Consider the following 16,615-nt stretch of genomic DNA (forward strand, 5'->3'; position numbering starts at 1 on the left):
AACAGAGGAAATTATATTCTCAACAGCCAAGGCCTAGAACAGCTCCAAGCCTGGATGAGTCCTGATTCATGGATGAGCCACAACTGTGGTTTTCTTTGGAGATTACACAAGCACTGTCAAGATCTGAAGTACCGCAAATCAGTTTGATGCCAGCAGGGAGGAAACACACAACATTTATCCCTCTCCTTTCAAGTGGCAGCTGATCTTGAAGAAATTCAGAGTTCTAAGTTATTTTTAGTTGATCTAGCTATAAGTACTTGCTTCTGCTTAACAAACATCAACTACCCACAACATTTATTTATTTGGTTATTTATCTGTCTTGATCTGGAGGCTTTCACGGGAGAGGAAAAGAGAGAGAACGGTTTTCTTCCTCTTCTGCCATGTTCTTCAGCCGAGTCAAATCATGGCTCCCTGGACTACCTTGGCGACGGGGAAAGGCGCAGGAGTTATGGGGAAAGCATCAGGAGGATTGGAAGGAAGGGTTCGAGAAAGCTCCTCCATGTGCCTCCCCTCCCAAAGCCAGGTGGTGGAGTGGACGCTGGCTCTTTGAAGCCATTGGTAGGGGTCAAAGTGGAGCTCACTCCCTTTTGGCTGGGATACCTCAGCACCTGACCCCTCACAAACCATCCGTGGAGTTGCCGGAACATTTCCAGATCTGCTTCAACTTTGCTCGCCATCTCTTTGACCTGTGCGTGGTGACTTTGCTGTGCGCTTCCTCGCCAGCTTTCCGGCTGGTCTTGGATATCTTGGGATTCGGGGGTCCCCTTAAGGTTTGGCTCCACGGTTTTGCCTGTTTCTTGGTCACTGCCTATGGCATGTACTTAGCCCTCTGGCTGGTGCAGGAGTATCTTGTGCAGTTTGCTTGCCTCTATGGCTTTCTACAGACCTTGGTCTTGTGTGTCAGCATCCGGGCTGGACCGCTGGAGCCCCAAGAGGAAGAGCAGGGTGCTGACCTTGACGTGGCCAAGGGAGAAGCAGGCAAGGAAGAGGAAGTGCCTGTAACTGACATGTGTAAACAGTAATTGGTACTATGAGGATGACAGCGGCATTGGTGTTTCTAGCCACCGCCTCTTAATTATTGGGAAAGACATGTGGGATGGAAGCCAAAGAGATTAATGGAGGTTATCCTCCTCTGGGGGCATGGGGGAGACAGGATGATGGAGCTTATGTCTTTTATGCACAGATGAAACAGAAAAGGTAATAGTTCTGGTGTGTTTGCATGTTTGCAAAAACAACTAAGTGGTCCTGGTTCAGGGAGTAAGACCATGTTTTACAAAACCTTTCAGTGTAACGCATTCCACGTCCCAGTTTTTGAACAGCTAGAGGAGAAGAGCCATTAGTTGAGGAGGGAAATCTATGTACAGTGGCAGCCTTGTGGCAGGTCTGGGGTGCAGGTAGGTATCAAGGAGGGAATAGGACTGGGCTCTGCAACACTTCCAAGTGTAAACCATCTTGAAATTGGTTTCCTATCATAGCTGCTTCCAGAGGAGCTAGAGAATTAGGGGTTTTGTATGTTGGAAAGTGAGGCAGAAATGGTTAGATTCTTTCTTGGGTTCATTGACAAAGAATCATACAATCAGCACTTGTAAAGACTCCTAGAATCCTCCGGCTAGCTTGGCCATTAGTTATGCTAGCTGGGGGATTTGGGGAGTTATAGTCTGAAAATGTAACATTACCAAGTCCTGTATTTGACCACTGGTTTATGTTTGCTGTCCAGAGATGCCCTTAGGCAGCATATGCAGCACATGCAGATTACAGAGGACAGCAGATGACCAATGTGCATGTTCATAGCTTCTTGGAGTCTCCACAGAGCTATATTTCCATTTGCCTTGGGTCTTTTACTTGGCTTCCACCCTCTCTGCTTTCTGGTAGAGGATGCCTGCAATCCCAGTGCAAGCCATCTAGAATGAACAGCAGGAGCCATGCCTTAATTGTAGAGAGTATGTGTTACTTCCTACACTTGCAGTCTAACACAGTGGTGAGGAACCTTTGGCCCTCCTTAGATGTTGGACTATGACTGCAATAATCTTTTATTACTAGCCTCACTGGCTTGATCATGTGGAAGCTGAATCCTAAAAAACCAAGGGCTGAAGGTCCTAGTAAAGCACATGAGAGTAAGAAACTTGCTTTTGGTGGATGAGGGTTTTTGGACTGGATGAAGGGGGGAAATGAACATCTTAGCAGGGAGGGAGAGCCAGCTAGTTGCATGTCATGGGGCCAAGATGCAACATATCAAGCCAGAGGATGAGTCCACTGCTGTCATGGAGAGTTACAGTGGAGGAAGTCTTATCTAGTTGGGACCAAAGAGTGAATTTATCTTTATCTGAGCCACAGTCAGAGACTGGAAAAACCACTTCTTTGGATTACAGGTTCTCAAATCCCCAGCCTATACTGTCACTATCTGTGTTGGCAGGCAAAGCTGTGAGTGGTAGTCCAAAAAAAGTAACTTTGTCAGGCTCTGGCCACTTAGATGATCACAGGTGAGGGAGTGGTGTGAATTTGAAAACAAATGTCTTACTGAATTGATTGGAACAAAAATTACCTTCAGCAGAAACAGTGAGTAGAGTTTGCATTGTATGTTTCAGAGGAAGGGGAGAGAAATTCTCTGTAAATGAGATGATTGAGATGAACCAATCAGACAGAAATGGCTTTATAGTTAAGAAGCAGGGTAGCAAATTTCCAAGGGGACATATTTGAAAGAAGGGGAGGTATGTGGATTTTAAAAAAGGCATGTGTGTGTTGAAGAACACTAAGTGTAGCACAATTTTGAAGAAAACCAGTTATGAATAGATATTGCACAGGTACATTCTTGTTGGGGATACACTAGATTTTCACAGCAGTTTCTAATGGAGTTGCCAAGGTGAGGCAGGATGCACGTCTAGAAATACAACCTTTTCTCCCTCCCTCCCGTCCCTCCACCCAGCAAGAAGCCTCAGGGATAAGCAGTTCTGAGCCTCATACAGCCCACCTACTCCTTCCTTACCAGCATCTAAAAACCTCCTCGCATTTAGGAGGGAACAAGCTCTTCAGCTTCTTTTTTGCTTTCTCCTTCTCTTCAGCAATACTCAAATTATTTCACTGGAAGTGAGCCTTTAGCTTTGGGTCAGAAGTGAGTTGTCCAAGGGAGCTGTGTGTAGTCCAAAGAAGAGTTCAGCTATTCCTCCCCAGCTTGGTTTTGTGAGAGCTATTCAGAGAATCAGATGACCATGCTACCACTTCTCATCTTTGCCTGGTGTGTGCTAATGTGGCACAATCATGGCTAAGATGCCCCTGGGGTGAAAGAGTTCACTAAGCTGCCACTGGGATGAAAGAGTTCAAGTCTGGAGAAATTGGGCCATCTGTATATGGTCGAGGTGACTGGAGGAATCTTGAGTCGCCTTGATCTCAGGTTGCTGACGTCCAAGTACTCTTGGTGGCCATGAGCCACATTGATGCATGCACAACTTTTTGAGGACCTGTTTGTGTTTGTTGTCAGGAGGTAGCAGAGCTAGGAAAAATTAATTTTTAATAGTACAGCTGTCCGGATTCCCCCAGCCAGCTGGCTGTATTGATCTGGGGAGCTGTACTCTAGTCAGGTAACTTTTCCAAGCTTTGCTGGGGTCCGTGGTGTCTCACAGCATGTCTAGCTATCATATTTGAACTAAAGATGGTCAGGGTAGTGTTGATGGTCTTACAATGACTGAAAATATAACTTCTTTTTTCTTGATTTACAAAGTCTCATTCTGATCAGGCTTATGAATTTTCCCCCTCAGTTCATCCTGGTGTACTTCAGCTATTAGCTCCAGTGTGATCATCTGGATCAGTAGGTAACTTGTGGCTCTTCTGGTCTTGCTGGATTGCAGCTTCCATCTGCCCTTGGTGATGAATAATAGGAGTTGTAGTCCAACTAACATCTGGAGAGCTGCAAGTAACTCACTCCTTCCTAGGTTTTAGAACAAAAACCACTCTAGAACAAGTGACTCATCATATGTTGCACTTCCACTACGTACCCAACAAATTATATATTTAGGTGTCTGCTTCTGTTTTTCCCTTCGCGAACCAGAGTCTTGGATACTGTGAAGTCTTACTGGAGGAATGAATTACCTTGAATCCACATAAAACCTTTCCTGTATCTCCAAGCAGTGCCCTCCTCTTCTTTTCATAAACATAATTCATCCCTCTCATGTTCATTGCAAACATTGTTGTACAAAAGGCTATTTAATTTGGCATCTCTGAAATGTAGGATATATACCTTTTGTTTTTCATTAATCTCTTTGCTATATCCACTTTGGTGTAGATGTCACTTCTGCTTTCTTGATATCCAGCATATACTCACTTTAATTGTGGTCATTTATTCACCTCTGCACGATGACAGACAAAACAGGCAGCATCTTTAGTGCATCTGCCAAACAACCCTATTTCAGTGAGTGCAGGAAATAATTCCTCAGTGCATCCATAGTCATGGTGATTTCCTTCTTGATTTGAATAGAAACATTGTGCATCATCTAGAGCAGAAGTAGTCAGGTTGTGGCATTCTTGATATCAAACTGCAATTCCCAGTAAATCTAGCCAGTAGAGCAAAGATGAAGACGGCAGTCCAACAATAGCTGGAGGACCAGAAGTTGCCCATCTAGAGAGTAATAACCATAGGAATAGATCTGTGCCAAAAAGTGCTGCAGTATCCTTCTCACAGTAATTGCCACTTCTGAATATTTCTTAAAATTGTTCACCTTCGAGTGAAACACTTTTCTGTGTTTTAAGGATTCTCTCTTATCTGGAGAGATCTGGAACATTCTGTTCCGTCTGCCTTGGCAAGAATAAAATCTTAATCTCCTGGTTATTGTGTAGAGTCACCTTCTATATATCCTTACATATGACTAGCCAAATGCTGTAGCTGTTATCAAACTGAACTTTGTTCACACAGTTCTTTATGGTCTAATCTCAGGCTTATAGCCCCAGAAGTAGTTCCTATTAATTTAAGTGAAATTAAGATATAAGAAGTGACAGAAAACAACTGGATTGGGCCAGACCAGTTGTAGGTCTTTGGGACTTTAGGCTACCATCTTTAAGTGCCATCTTCTGAATTTTGCGTCCATTGGCCTTTCTCACATTGCTGAGAGTTGAGTCCAAAGATTTGGTCTGATTTTTCTCCCTGCGTGCTTCACTGTCACTGTGGGAAGCAACCAGGAATGATGATGGTTAGAACTGTGTGCCATGGGACATATAGCACCAGACATATCTCCTGTGTCCTCCCCAACCCCCAGAAGCTAGAGAGCATCCCTATTACCTCTTTGGTCAGACTCTAGGCAAGTTACTTTTTTTTGGACAGCATACCTCCAGGATCCTTTGCCCAGCATGGCCTCTGGCAGTACTAGTTAGTGCAATCCAAAAGGTGTCATTTTAAAAAAAAAAGTACTTTTTTCAAGTTCTGCTGCTTTCTGCTTTCTAACTAGAACTGGAGCACCATTTTTCTTGGTATTCTAGGAGAGAGGATGCATTAGGAATCACACCAGCCAAAAACCTGGAAAGGTACACAAGAAGGTCCCTTCCTCTTTACTCTCAGAGCCTTGGCAGATGACCAGTCCAGCTGACTGTTGACACCAGTCACGTATGTGATGTCTCCATGACAACACATCATCCTTGGATGACTCCTGTAAGATCTGTCTTCTGATGGGCAGCTGGGTGGTACAATGAAGCCTTTCTTCCCTGTTTTGTGATGATGCACATCTGGAGATGCCGCTTAGCCAGAGAACTGTTGAATTTGTGCATGTACCAGCCAGCCGTTGTGGCTCAGTTGTCATTCTTTGAAGTTGATTTGAGACTGACCACAGAGCATATTAGTGTTGGGCATCCATCTAGTTCTGTAATGTCGAATAGTATTTTTTAATGTGGTCTGGAATGGCGCAAGCCAGTCTGGGACATTATCACCAGCATTCTTCCTGATTTAGCACAAAAACTTGTAGAATTCTCTTTTTGCACCAGTTTGGATGTCACCTTGCCCTCAACCCCTTTGCTGCACCCTCTAGAGCAAAGCCTTTATCCCATCCACTGAGTGGTCTTGAAATCTCTATACTTCTTCTCCAGGCTATCTGCATGTGTGTAGTCATCCTCCCACCCTGTTTTTAAAAATAAACAAGAGGGGAATGAACTTGTTCAATGATACTTGAAACAATGATTCCTTTTCTGAAGGGCAAAGGAAGAGACTGGCGCTTCTCATTTCCAGTCGGGCTGGTTGAAATTAATTGCACATAAGCTCCATTGATATCTTAGGGATTCAACGACTGTCTCAGCAAACCTGTTCCCTGAGCTAATGTGAATGTGAGGCACTGAAACCTCGTACTTCGGAGGACTTTTTGGTGGGACCGAAGGAGCTGTTAAGAATGCATTAACCTTTTCATTTTAGCTGTTCTCTTCCCGCCCTCCTTGCTTCCTTGACCAGATGTGCTCTTAAATTATACTGAGGAGGCATGAAATATGGTGTGGAGAGGCATTTTTGAAGAATTAAAAAGCTGAGAAGTAATAAACCAAAGGGAAGGAATTTTTGGGCCTGCAAATGTTTTGGAGTGTGACTCCCATAATCCCTTACCACAAGTCATACTGGCTAGAACTGGGGGAAGTTGTTGGCCATTTATTGGAGACAGAAGGCCCCACATACACACAGCTGGGTTAGTTATTTCTGCCTTCCCTCTAAGGGCCAAAACAGATTGCAGAAATAATCCATTTTGAGACCGCTTTAACTGCCCTGGCCCAATGCTAGGAAAATCTGGGAATTGTTGTTTTATCAGACATGGGGCCTTCTCTGTTAGAAAGCGCTGGTACCACAACAAACTATAGTTCCCCAAATTCCCTAGCACTAAGCCAGGGCAGTTAAAGGGGTATTAAGATGGATTAGTTCTGCAGTCTGTTTTGGCCCTAAGTCAGTATGGGAAGTGACTGAACCCTATGAAAATATGAAGTAAGGGACTTTGTGTTTTCCTCGTAACATGTAGTTCACACCTATTGAGTTTCCCTAAGAGCCAAAAATCAGTCTGTCTTAGAAAAACAAACAAACACGGATGCTTTGTTGAAAAACTGTAGAGCGTTTCACCCTCTGGCGAAGCCAAATTTTTATATATATATATAATATATATATATATATATAGTATATATATATATGAGATCGCAAAATGGGCAGGTTCTGGGGATGAGGGATTGTGTTTTTGTCAGTAATTGCACAGTCACTATTGAATAGGTGCTTTGACTTCACACCAGAAGCAGTACACCAGAGGTGGGGACAAAGTGCAACCTTGCAGGTGGCATTAGACTGTAATGCCCAGCATTCTGTACCCTATGCTGTGCTTTCTAGGGCTGCTGGGAGTTGCAGTCCAACAACATCTGGAGAGTTGTACTTTGCTCATCCCTGCATAGCAACGTAATTTGTCTCTCAGCACTGTCAGATGTCTGTGTGTTCTTGGTGGTGGTGTAACTCTGGGATTTTGAACAGGTACATCCTCCAGAGACATTATTGTGAGGACCATTTGCCAGCAAGGGAAATGTAAAGAGGAATAATAAATAAATGTGTGAATTGTGCTCAGGAGGCGTGAAGGATGAGCACCTCTACACCTCCAGAAAGGTGTCACTGGTACAAACCCTAAGAGCCAAAAATATACCTCTTTCCTTTTCCGTCATGCCTCGCTCTAGGAGTCTAAATGTTCTCTAGTGCCTTTTCTAGAGAGTATTGCTGTATGTGGGTTAGGAAGTATGTTGGGTGTATTTCTTCTTTGGGGGAGCCTAGGTATTCCTCCTCTATTTTACTTGGGAATGCATGAGATGGGAATGGGGGTGGGTGGGTGGGAGAAGTACACAAACTAACCTGTGTATCTGTGTCTTGACCACTGTTTATCCACTAAACACTGTTGTTCTGAATTTGTTTATTTTTCCAACCTGTGTTAATATATATATATATATGATATATTTAAATAAAAAGGGAAACTTGAAAGAACAGCACATGCTCCGCTGTACTTGATTACAAGGAGAAAGGGTTGACAGCTATGTGTGCCACTTGTCTACATGGCAATTGCTTAAATCTTGGGTGTGCAAACAGCTTTCCTGGTTTAAGTAACAAACTGAGTTTGTGTGGGGATCAAGGTACTTATTTATGCAGTTCAGGTCAAAGCTACATGTTATGTCAGCAAACACGTATTCCTAAAACGAGCCAACCACTGGAAGAAATGTAGTGGACAGGGAGAAGTTCATAACCTTTTAAGCACCTGCCAATTTTCTTCCGCAAATAATCCCTGGATTGTTTTCTGTTCCCTCTGTGCAGGGCTTCTGCTGTTCTAGTTCAGTAACTACTTAAAATGGCTGAACGGGCCATCTGGAGGAGGAAGATTCAGCAGCAGGAGGGATAAACACTTCCATGAAATCCATGAAAATTCATAATGAAATAAATTCATCTTCAGCTGCTGCCACATTGTAGAATTATTGCAGTTTGATGCTGCTTTAACTGCCATGGCTCAATGCAATGGAATCCTAGATTTGTAGTTTGTTGTGACCGCAGAGCTCTCTGACACAGAAGTCTAAATAGCTCACAAAACTGCAAATACCAGAATCCCATAGCATTGAACCATTTCAGTTAATGTGGTGTCAAACTGCATTAATTTTACAGTGTAAATGCGGCCCTGCAGGTGGTGACTCCACTTTGTGTTTTCCTTGGTATATCTCCTGCTTGTGGATTTTGTTTGGAACTTCATGTTTCCCCTCTAACATGTAGTTCTTTTATTCTAAAGGAGCACCATTTTCAATGTGTTCCTATGCACAGTCTTGGTGCTGTCTGTAGTTAAACAATGTTGACACTTCTAAGATCCCAGAAATACAGCATCAAAGTAAAGTTGAAGGCTTTCATGGCCAGCATCCATAGTATATATACACCCTCACACAGTATATATACACCCAATTTTTCCAGGCAAAGCATTCTCTGAAAATGCCAGCCACAGATGCTGGCGAAACGTTAGAAAGAAACTCTGCTAGGACATGGCCACATAGCCCGAAAAACCCACAAAAAACAGCATCAAAGCTTTTCTCAAACGGAGCCTAGCTTACTATTGCCTCACCTGCCCTTCTGGACTGGGCACCCTCTACAGATGTGTTGGACTGCAACTCCCATCACCCCAAACAGTATAGCTATATTTGAGGGGTAGTGAGAATTGTACTCCAATGCATAAGGAAGGGTGTATTGTACCTCGGCGTGTAAGCTGTTTTTGGATATTGTGACTCTTGTGTTTGCTTTTTTAGCCATAATTCTATTCCTTTCTCTATTTATCTGTTGGGATTTTAAAAAAAAATCTCATCAAAATACATTTTAGGATGCATATTTTGTTATGCTTCTATTGGCAAGAACTACCTTGCAACATTTGGAGAAGCATTAAATCTGGTGGTGACCTTCACTGTGATCTACCCACACTATGGAATTAATGCAGTTTGATACTACTTTAAACTGTCATGGCTCCATCCTGCGGAATCCTGGGATTTGTAGCTTGTGGCACCACAGCATTCTGACAGAGAAAGCTAAATATCTCTCAGAACTACAACTCCCAGAATTCCATAGCATTGAGCCATGGCAGATAAAGCAGTGTCAAAGTGTGTTAATTCTGAAGTGTAGATGAAGCCCTAGAGGGGCAGACCAGGTCATTTCTCACTGGAACTTGCAAATATCACATTTTTTATGCAACTTTGAGATTTCAGCAGTTGCTCAAAACTTGTGATTCCCATCCTCAGTCAATGCCACCATTCTTGGCCGCGGCTGTCATTCATTTGCTTACGCATTACAGTTTTGGGGAGGGGGGCAGGGCTGAACACCATAAAAGATACTTTATTTAACTTGACAAGATGTGTGAAGAAATCAGCTCTCCGAGGAAATGAGACAAGCAAATTTCCATGGATGATTAATTCCTGTCACAAGGGAGCTGGATCTGATGAGAGAAAAAGAAAGAAATCAAAGGGGAAATGAGTGGAGGATGGGTAATATGAAAGAATTTGAGACTTGATATTTCTTTAGTTGTCATTGCAGCTAAAAAAATAAAATAAAATCCGGTCAGGCGATTCTCTAGAAGACTGGTCTACTGTGAACACAATATTTCCATTCTTTATGAGATCAGGAATACCCTGCAGTCTTGTGTGTTTTCTTTCCTTCTCTCAATTACTGTATTGGTAACTTTCCTTTGCCGTTTGAAACCAAACAATGGTACTGTGTTATTTTTGTACTTAACCACAGTTGGCTTCAGGCAAGACTTTGCAAACTTGGTAAGAAGTACACACAAAAATCCATCAGCGATACCTTTATTGGCCAACCGAAATGCAAGATATACTTGTTGCAAGAAGAAGCTCATGGACCTTCGAAAGCTTGCAACAAGTATATTGTGCATTTCGGTTGGCCAATAAAGGTATTGCTGATGGATTTTTGTTTGTATTTGTTAAATGGCCTACAGTCTACTTCTTACCAAATGTTTTTTGGTAAGAAGTGGACTTGGAGAAAACCATTGTGGCTTTACTGCTAGTGCAGACGTAATTCTGCGCTGCAGCTGCCTGTGGAGGAAAAAAGAGTGGAAGGAATTCACACACGACGGAGATGCAAGTTCTAAATCGATGAAAGTGCTCTTGGTCTTCTAACCATGCTTAGAGGGTTACGGCTATTATCAGACCTTTGTTCTGTCCAGGAGTTGAAGAACGACACACTGGCCAGCATCCATAAGGTGGGGTTCATATCCACAAAAATCCATGCTAAAATAAAACACAGTCAGTCTTAAAGGTCCCACTTCTCTCTGCCTTTTTATGCTGAAATATATGGCAGTGTTTTTCAGCCTGGTGAATCCTTTCATTGTCTGACAAGGGCTGCATCTGCACTGTAGGAATAATGCAATTTGACATTACCTTGACTGCCTTGGCTCAATGCTATGGAATCCTGGGATTTGTAGTTTGTTGTGGGGGCACCAGAGCTCTCTGACAAAGAAGGGAAAACATTTAAAAAAACTACCACCACCACACTTACAGAATTCCATAGCATTGAGATATGGCTGTTAAAGTGGTGCCAAACTGCATTATTTCTGCAGTGGAGATGCAGCCATGGAATGTCATTACCACAGGTTGGATTCTTTAAAAAAACATTTTGCACTACAGCTCCCAGAACCCTTAGCTAGGGGATTATAGTAGTTGTCCCCTGTAATTCTTTCTCCCACCCCAGGTACTCCCTTTACTTCTGCTAAACGCATTGCAGAGTTATATTCTCTGGTGCAGCTTCAGTTCACGTGAAGTACTTGCTCAGCCTGTTGGGTCTCATTGTTAATTGACTGAGAATATAGCCAAGAAAACACCACACAGTCGGCCTTTGGATGGAAGTAATTGTGTGGAGTGATGCCCTTTCTCTGTCATTGCTTTTTGAAATGTCTGGCAAATCTCCAAGAACTTGATCAAAAATCACGTTCCATAGCAAGGCCGAAGAAATGGGGAGTTGACCAAGAATATACAGTGGTCTAGCTCTACAGTGGTCCTCTGCATTGCTGGGTTAAGTGTGAAGGAGCCCCATGAATGTGGGAAAGAGGAACTGCTGGACCCTTACCCTTCCCTCCACCACTCCCTTCTCCTTCTGTGTCTGTCTTTTTAGATTGTAAGCCTGAGCAGGGAACCGTCTAACAAAAGATTGCATGTACAGCGCTGTGTAAATTTACAGCGCTTCATAAATAAAGGTTATAATATAATAATAAATAAACCGCAAATAAAAAACTGCACTATCCTTTTTACCCAAGAGAACTCCATCTAGGAACTTCCAGGTCCCAGTGCAACTTGTGCCACGTATCTGCCAGAATGATCATGATGTGTGTGGAGAACCAACAAGGAATAACCTTTGACTTCATGCCGGAGAAGTGTTTTCTCTAGGGACCTCTACCTCTCCAGCATAACTCTCAGCATGTTCAACTTCTGGCAGAGTTGTGCTGGAGGTGGGGTTGCCATATCCCGGATTATGCTGGGACATTCAGTTTTGGGCCGTTTTGAACATCCCAGCCTGGGTTTATGGCCAGTCCCGGCTCCCACCCGTCCGGTGAACTTCCGCTCAACCATGTGGCAGCGGCAACAGATGAAGCCTAGGCCTTGCTGGCTTGGGGCAGGGCCTCTCGCTGCCTGCCACTTGGGGTGGGGTCTCAGCCAGCCGCTAGGCCCTGAAGAGCAGTCCCATGCAACCTTTCCTCCTCAGCAGTGGCAGAGCCACGTGGGGCCCAGCTGGCTGCCTGATCTCGTCCACGCATGGCAGGCAGGTGGAGGAGAGCCTTGCGTGGGTGCCTCCCTCCTTGGGGCCCAGCTGCTGCCTGGCTCCTTGCGCTCCTCTGCCTCAGAGAAGGCCTTCTGCCGTGGCCTCTTCCTCAGGGCCCAGACCGGCTGGCAAGCCTCTCCAGAGGCGAGAGCACGTGCGGTGCCTCACTCCATCAGTTGGCCCTTCTTATTTCTCCTCTTCTTCTTCTTTCCCATCCTCCTCTTCTTCCCCTCTCCTCCTCTTCTCTTTCTTCTCTCTCTTCTCTCCTCCTCCTCCTCCTCCTCCTCCTCCTCCTCCTCTTTTTATCTTCTTTCTCCTATCTTCTCTTCTTTCTCCTCCTTTTCTTCCCTTATCCCTTTTCTCCTCCCTCCTGCTGCTGCTGCTGTTGTGTTTGTGCCTTCAACTCCTTTCTGAAATTCCGACTTATGGCGACCGTTCAGAGTTTCCTTGGCAAGCTTTTCAGAGCAGGGGGTTGCCTACCTTCCCAGGGCTGAGAGAGTGTAACTTGTTGCCCAAAGTCACCAAGTGGGATGCATGGCCGAGCTGGGGTTGAACCCGGCTCTCATTGTCTAGTCCAATACCAGGCCACTACACCATGCTGGACCCCCACTGCACTTAAAGGTACAGCACTCAGTTATTATTATTTGTTGTGTACCTTCAAGTTGTTTTCCATCTTATGGAGACTTAAAAGGGGTAGCAACCGTTTTGAGCTGGGGGCCTGGTTGCGTCCTCAGACAACGGGGGTCCGAACCAAAAAAAATAATTAATAATAATAATAATAAAAATTTTATTTCTACCCCGCCCTTCAATAATATGATCAGGCGGCTTACAAAATTTAAATTTAAAATTTTTTTTAAATAAATCTAAACCGGGACCAAATGTGACACATTTTCAATAGGCGGCACTTTTTTTTCCCAAGTGGAGGCCACGCACACATGATTTTTTAAAAAAGGTAATATAAATCATGTTTCTTGAGGCGTCTATAGACAATTGCCCCCCTGCCCCTGCGCGCAGGGCCCAGGCCCCGGCGGCAATCGGCGGCAGGAGCAGGCTGGGCCAGTCCCAAGCCTCGCTGGGCCGCATCCGCCTGCGGGCCCAGGTTGCCTACCCCGCCCTAAAGCAAACCTATCCTGGGGTTTGCTTGGCAAGGTTTGTTCAGAGGAGTTTTGCCATGGCTTCTGCTGAGGAGGCGAGAGAGTGTGACTTCTTGAGCTTGACGTCACATCACCAAATGGCAGGGAAATGAACCTGATCTCCAGAGTCCTAGTCCACCACACAAGATACATCCAAACTTCATCCAGAAGAATGTCAAAATGTCCTCCATTTTGTGCATGCCTAAGAAGCATGCATTTATATTGGCCTGTTACAGACAGGCCAAAAAAAGCTGCTTCGAGTCACTTTGGAGGTAGGGTATTTCAATGATGCATGCTCCTAAGAGTCCAAAACCCACACCAAAGCCATGCCCAGTCCTAAGGACTGGGGTGCAGCTTTGGTGTGTTTTGGACTCTTAGGCATCAGCATCATTGAAATAACCATACTCCAAAGTGACTCGAAGCAGCTTTATTTTGGCCTGTCTGTAACAGGCCATTGTTTTTTTATTGTTTGTCCCATTTTTTCTTGAATGACCTACATTTGTGTTACATCATGTCCTACATTTTTCCTACATTTGTCCGGGCTTTGTAGACGGGAATTATGTTAACCCTAGCTGGAGGACCTAGATATTCCTAGAGGATATATTGATCAAAAACCACAATATCAAAATCCACAAAAGTCAAAGCAGCAATGTGGAGGGCCAACTGTACCTTTAAGGTATGAGGCAGACATCTCAGGCAGAAGGTTTAGGAGACATAGTATACAGCAAAAATGGTTCGCTTTTACTTTGCATTTTTACTGCCAGAGGAAGAGAGGTCCTGTGTGGGATTTTTCTGTCTTAGTTTGGTCGGTTGAGTATGGTGCACTTTGGCTTGGAGGGATGTGCAGGGGCAGGAAGCTATGTCCCATCTTGTCTCAGGCCAGCGGCGCACCTAATATATTTGACACCCAGTGGCGGATCATTTTTTGAATACCCCCCTCTTTGACATCCTTTTCTGGTTCTGGCGGAGCTGCTGGCTGGTGGCAAATGGAGACGACTCTTTTTCTCCCACCTGGCCAGCAAACTCACCAGACTCAGAAGACAGCCCCTTTCACCCAGTACACCATGTTGCCTTAGGAAAAGTAGTAGGGGAGCACCAGTGTGGGCAGAACTACACCCCACAATGGCAGGGAAATTATGGGCCTGCAGCACTCTGTAGGGTTTTTTCTTTGCTAGCTGACCCTTGTGGTATTACAGCTTTGGAACCAGGGTTTTGATCTCTGCTCAGCCATGAAACCCACTAAGTGACTTTGGGCAAGTCACATGCTCTCAGGCTCAGGGGAATGCAAAGGCAAACCTCCTCTGAACAAATCTGGTCAAGAAAAACCCCATGATAGGTTCACCTTAGGGTCGCCATAAGTCGAAATTATTTGAAGGCACACCACACAACAAATCATAATTTCTTCTACCCTAAGAGTAGGAGGAACTCAAAATTATGATAGGAGGATGCGGATTCTTCAGAGGAAAAGCAGTCTGAACATGCTCAGAGGTTTATATCCTCATTATTACACTGCTTACACATTCTGAGCCTACGGCACCATGAATCATAGGGCTTCAGCTTCGAATATTGTGTTTTGGTGTTGGAAGTATTTCAGACACATCTCCTGACCACCCACCATTTTAACATCTTAAACCATTAAAGATTGCAATCTTGTACAGACTGAGCCTCCCTTATCCAGAACAACAAACTGACCCTCTCTCCATCTCTGTAGGCAGTAGAAATCAAGGCCAGAAGCACACATTTCCAAGCAGGGGCCCATTACACTATGCAGTCATAGCACATTATTCCATTTTGACTGCCATGGTCCCCAGCCTATGGAACCATGGGTTTGGGTGTGCCCTCCTAACACAATCCCAGATTCATAGGGTGGACCATGGGCAGTGTGTAATGTGAAGTGGGCTCCGATCCAACAAGGGGGCAAGATATAATTTTGAGCACATATAAAAATGTTTTTCACTCTGAAAGATAGAGCATGATCTAAGGTGGTGGTGGGGGGGCAACCAAGTATAAAGGGTGGGAAAGGATGGTTCTCTTACCCAAGGGTTTGAAGGTCAAACATCTTGGAATTCACAAGCATCTGAAAGAGGACAAATGCATATTAAGTAATAAAATGTTGTTTGTTTGTTTTATCAAATTGTCACATTTGTCTGACATGGGGGTTTGGGGGTTTGGAATCAACAGAAGTGGACTTGAGTTTGCAATTTAGCTGCTAGAGGAAGAGATAAAGTGAGAAGCCTCCTGTACATAATGTTGCTGTTCTCATTTTTACAAGCCTACGTCAGACAAAGACTTTCAAACCTTCTAGACAGGACATGGGAAGTTCCTTGTGGGACTACAACTCCCATAATCCTCCTCAAAAAAGGAATTTTCCCAATATCTGCTTCCAGCCCACAAAATTGCAGACTGAGCTAATAAAGTGTTGCAGCAACCGGGTGTGGTAGTAGACTTGAGTCTACTCCTCTCTACCTCAAGCACCTGAGAAAGTTGACGCAATTCTACGGAAGCTCATGCTAACACCTTCTTTCTTTCAGTTAGTCTCAATGGTGCCACAAGATCCCTTTGTATCTTACAGGTGATATGATAACCTTGTTTAAATATTTGAAGGATGTTATATTGAGGATGGAGCCAGCTTGTTTTCTGCTGCTCCAGAGAACAGAGCCAGAAGAATGGATGTAACCTAAGGAAGAGATTCCACCTAAACCTAGGAGGAATTTCCTGACAGTGAGAACTGTTTGACATGGAACACACCCCTCAGAGTGTGGTGGAGTCACTTCTTTGGAGGTTTTTAATAGAGGCTGGACGGCCATTTGTCAGTGTGTGCTTTCATTGTGATTTCTGCATGGCACTCATATTCTATGAAGGGCATCATCTTCTAAGAGCTCCGACTCTTAGACATCCAAAAGAGACTCCATTGGTTTTGTTATTTACTAGTGCTCTACTAACACCTACCTTGGGTCCTTGGGATAAGAAGGATTCCTCCATGTCAAGGCGGCTGCTTTGTTCTGAAATCTTTGATGCATCTTCATCTCCAGATGGAGGACCGTGCTGGAGGGAGAAGGGAAGCCCACCCAATAAACAGAGGAAGCTGCATTATACTGACCCTCACCATTGTTCCTTTTCTCAATATTGTCAACTCTGACTGGCAGCAAGGCTGCCATGCCAGACTCTGTTTTGACTTTATCAACCAGTCGGCTGTCTCACCACAACCACACTAGTTTAA

The 16,615-nt window shown here is 44.3% G+C and overlaps 1 protein-coding gene across 1 annotated transcript in view; it reads right to left on the minus strand.

Moving 5' to 3' along the window:
- Positions 1-9,809: 9,809 nt before the first annotated feature.
- Positions 9,810-16,615, minus strand: part of LOC121922095 (apolipoprotein M-like) — a 30,760-nt gene continuing 23,954 nt past the window's right edge. The window contains 1 exon segment of the mRNA XM_042451036.1: positions 9,810-9,929. The gene's annotated coding sequence lies outside the window, so the exon portion shown is untranslated.

The sequence above is a fragment of the Sceloporus undulatus genome, chromosome 2 (genome assembly GCF_019175285.1).
Source record: "Sceloporus undulatus isolate JIND9_A2432 ecotype Alabama chromosome 2, SceUnd_v1.1, whole genome shotgun sequence".
Taxonomy (NCBI): domain Eukaryota; kingdom Metazoa; phylum Chordata; class Lepidosauria; order Squamata; family Phrynosomatidae; genus Sceloporus; species Sceloporus undulatus.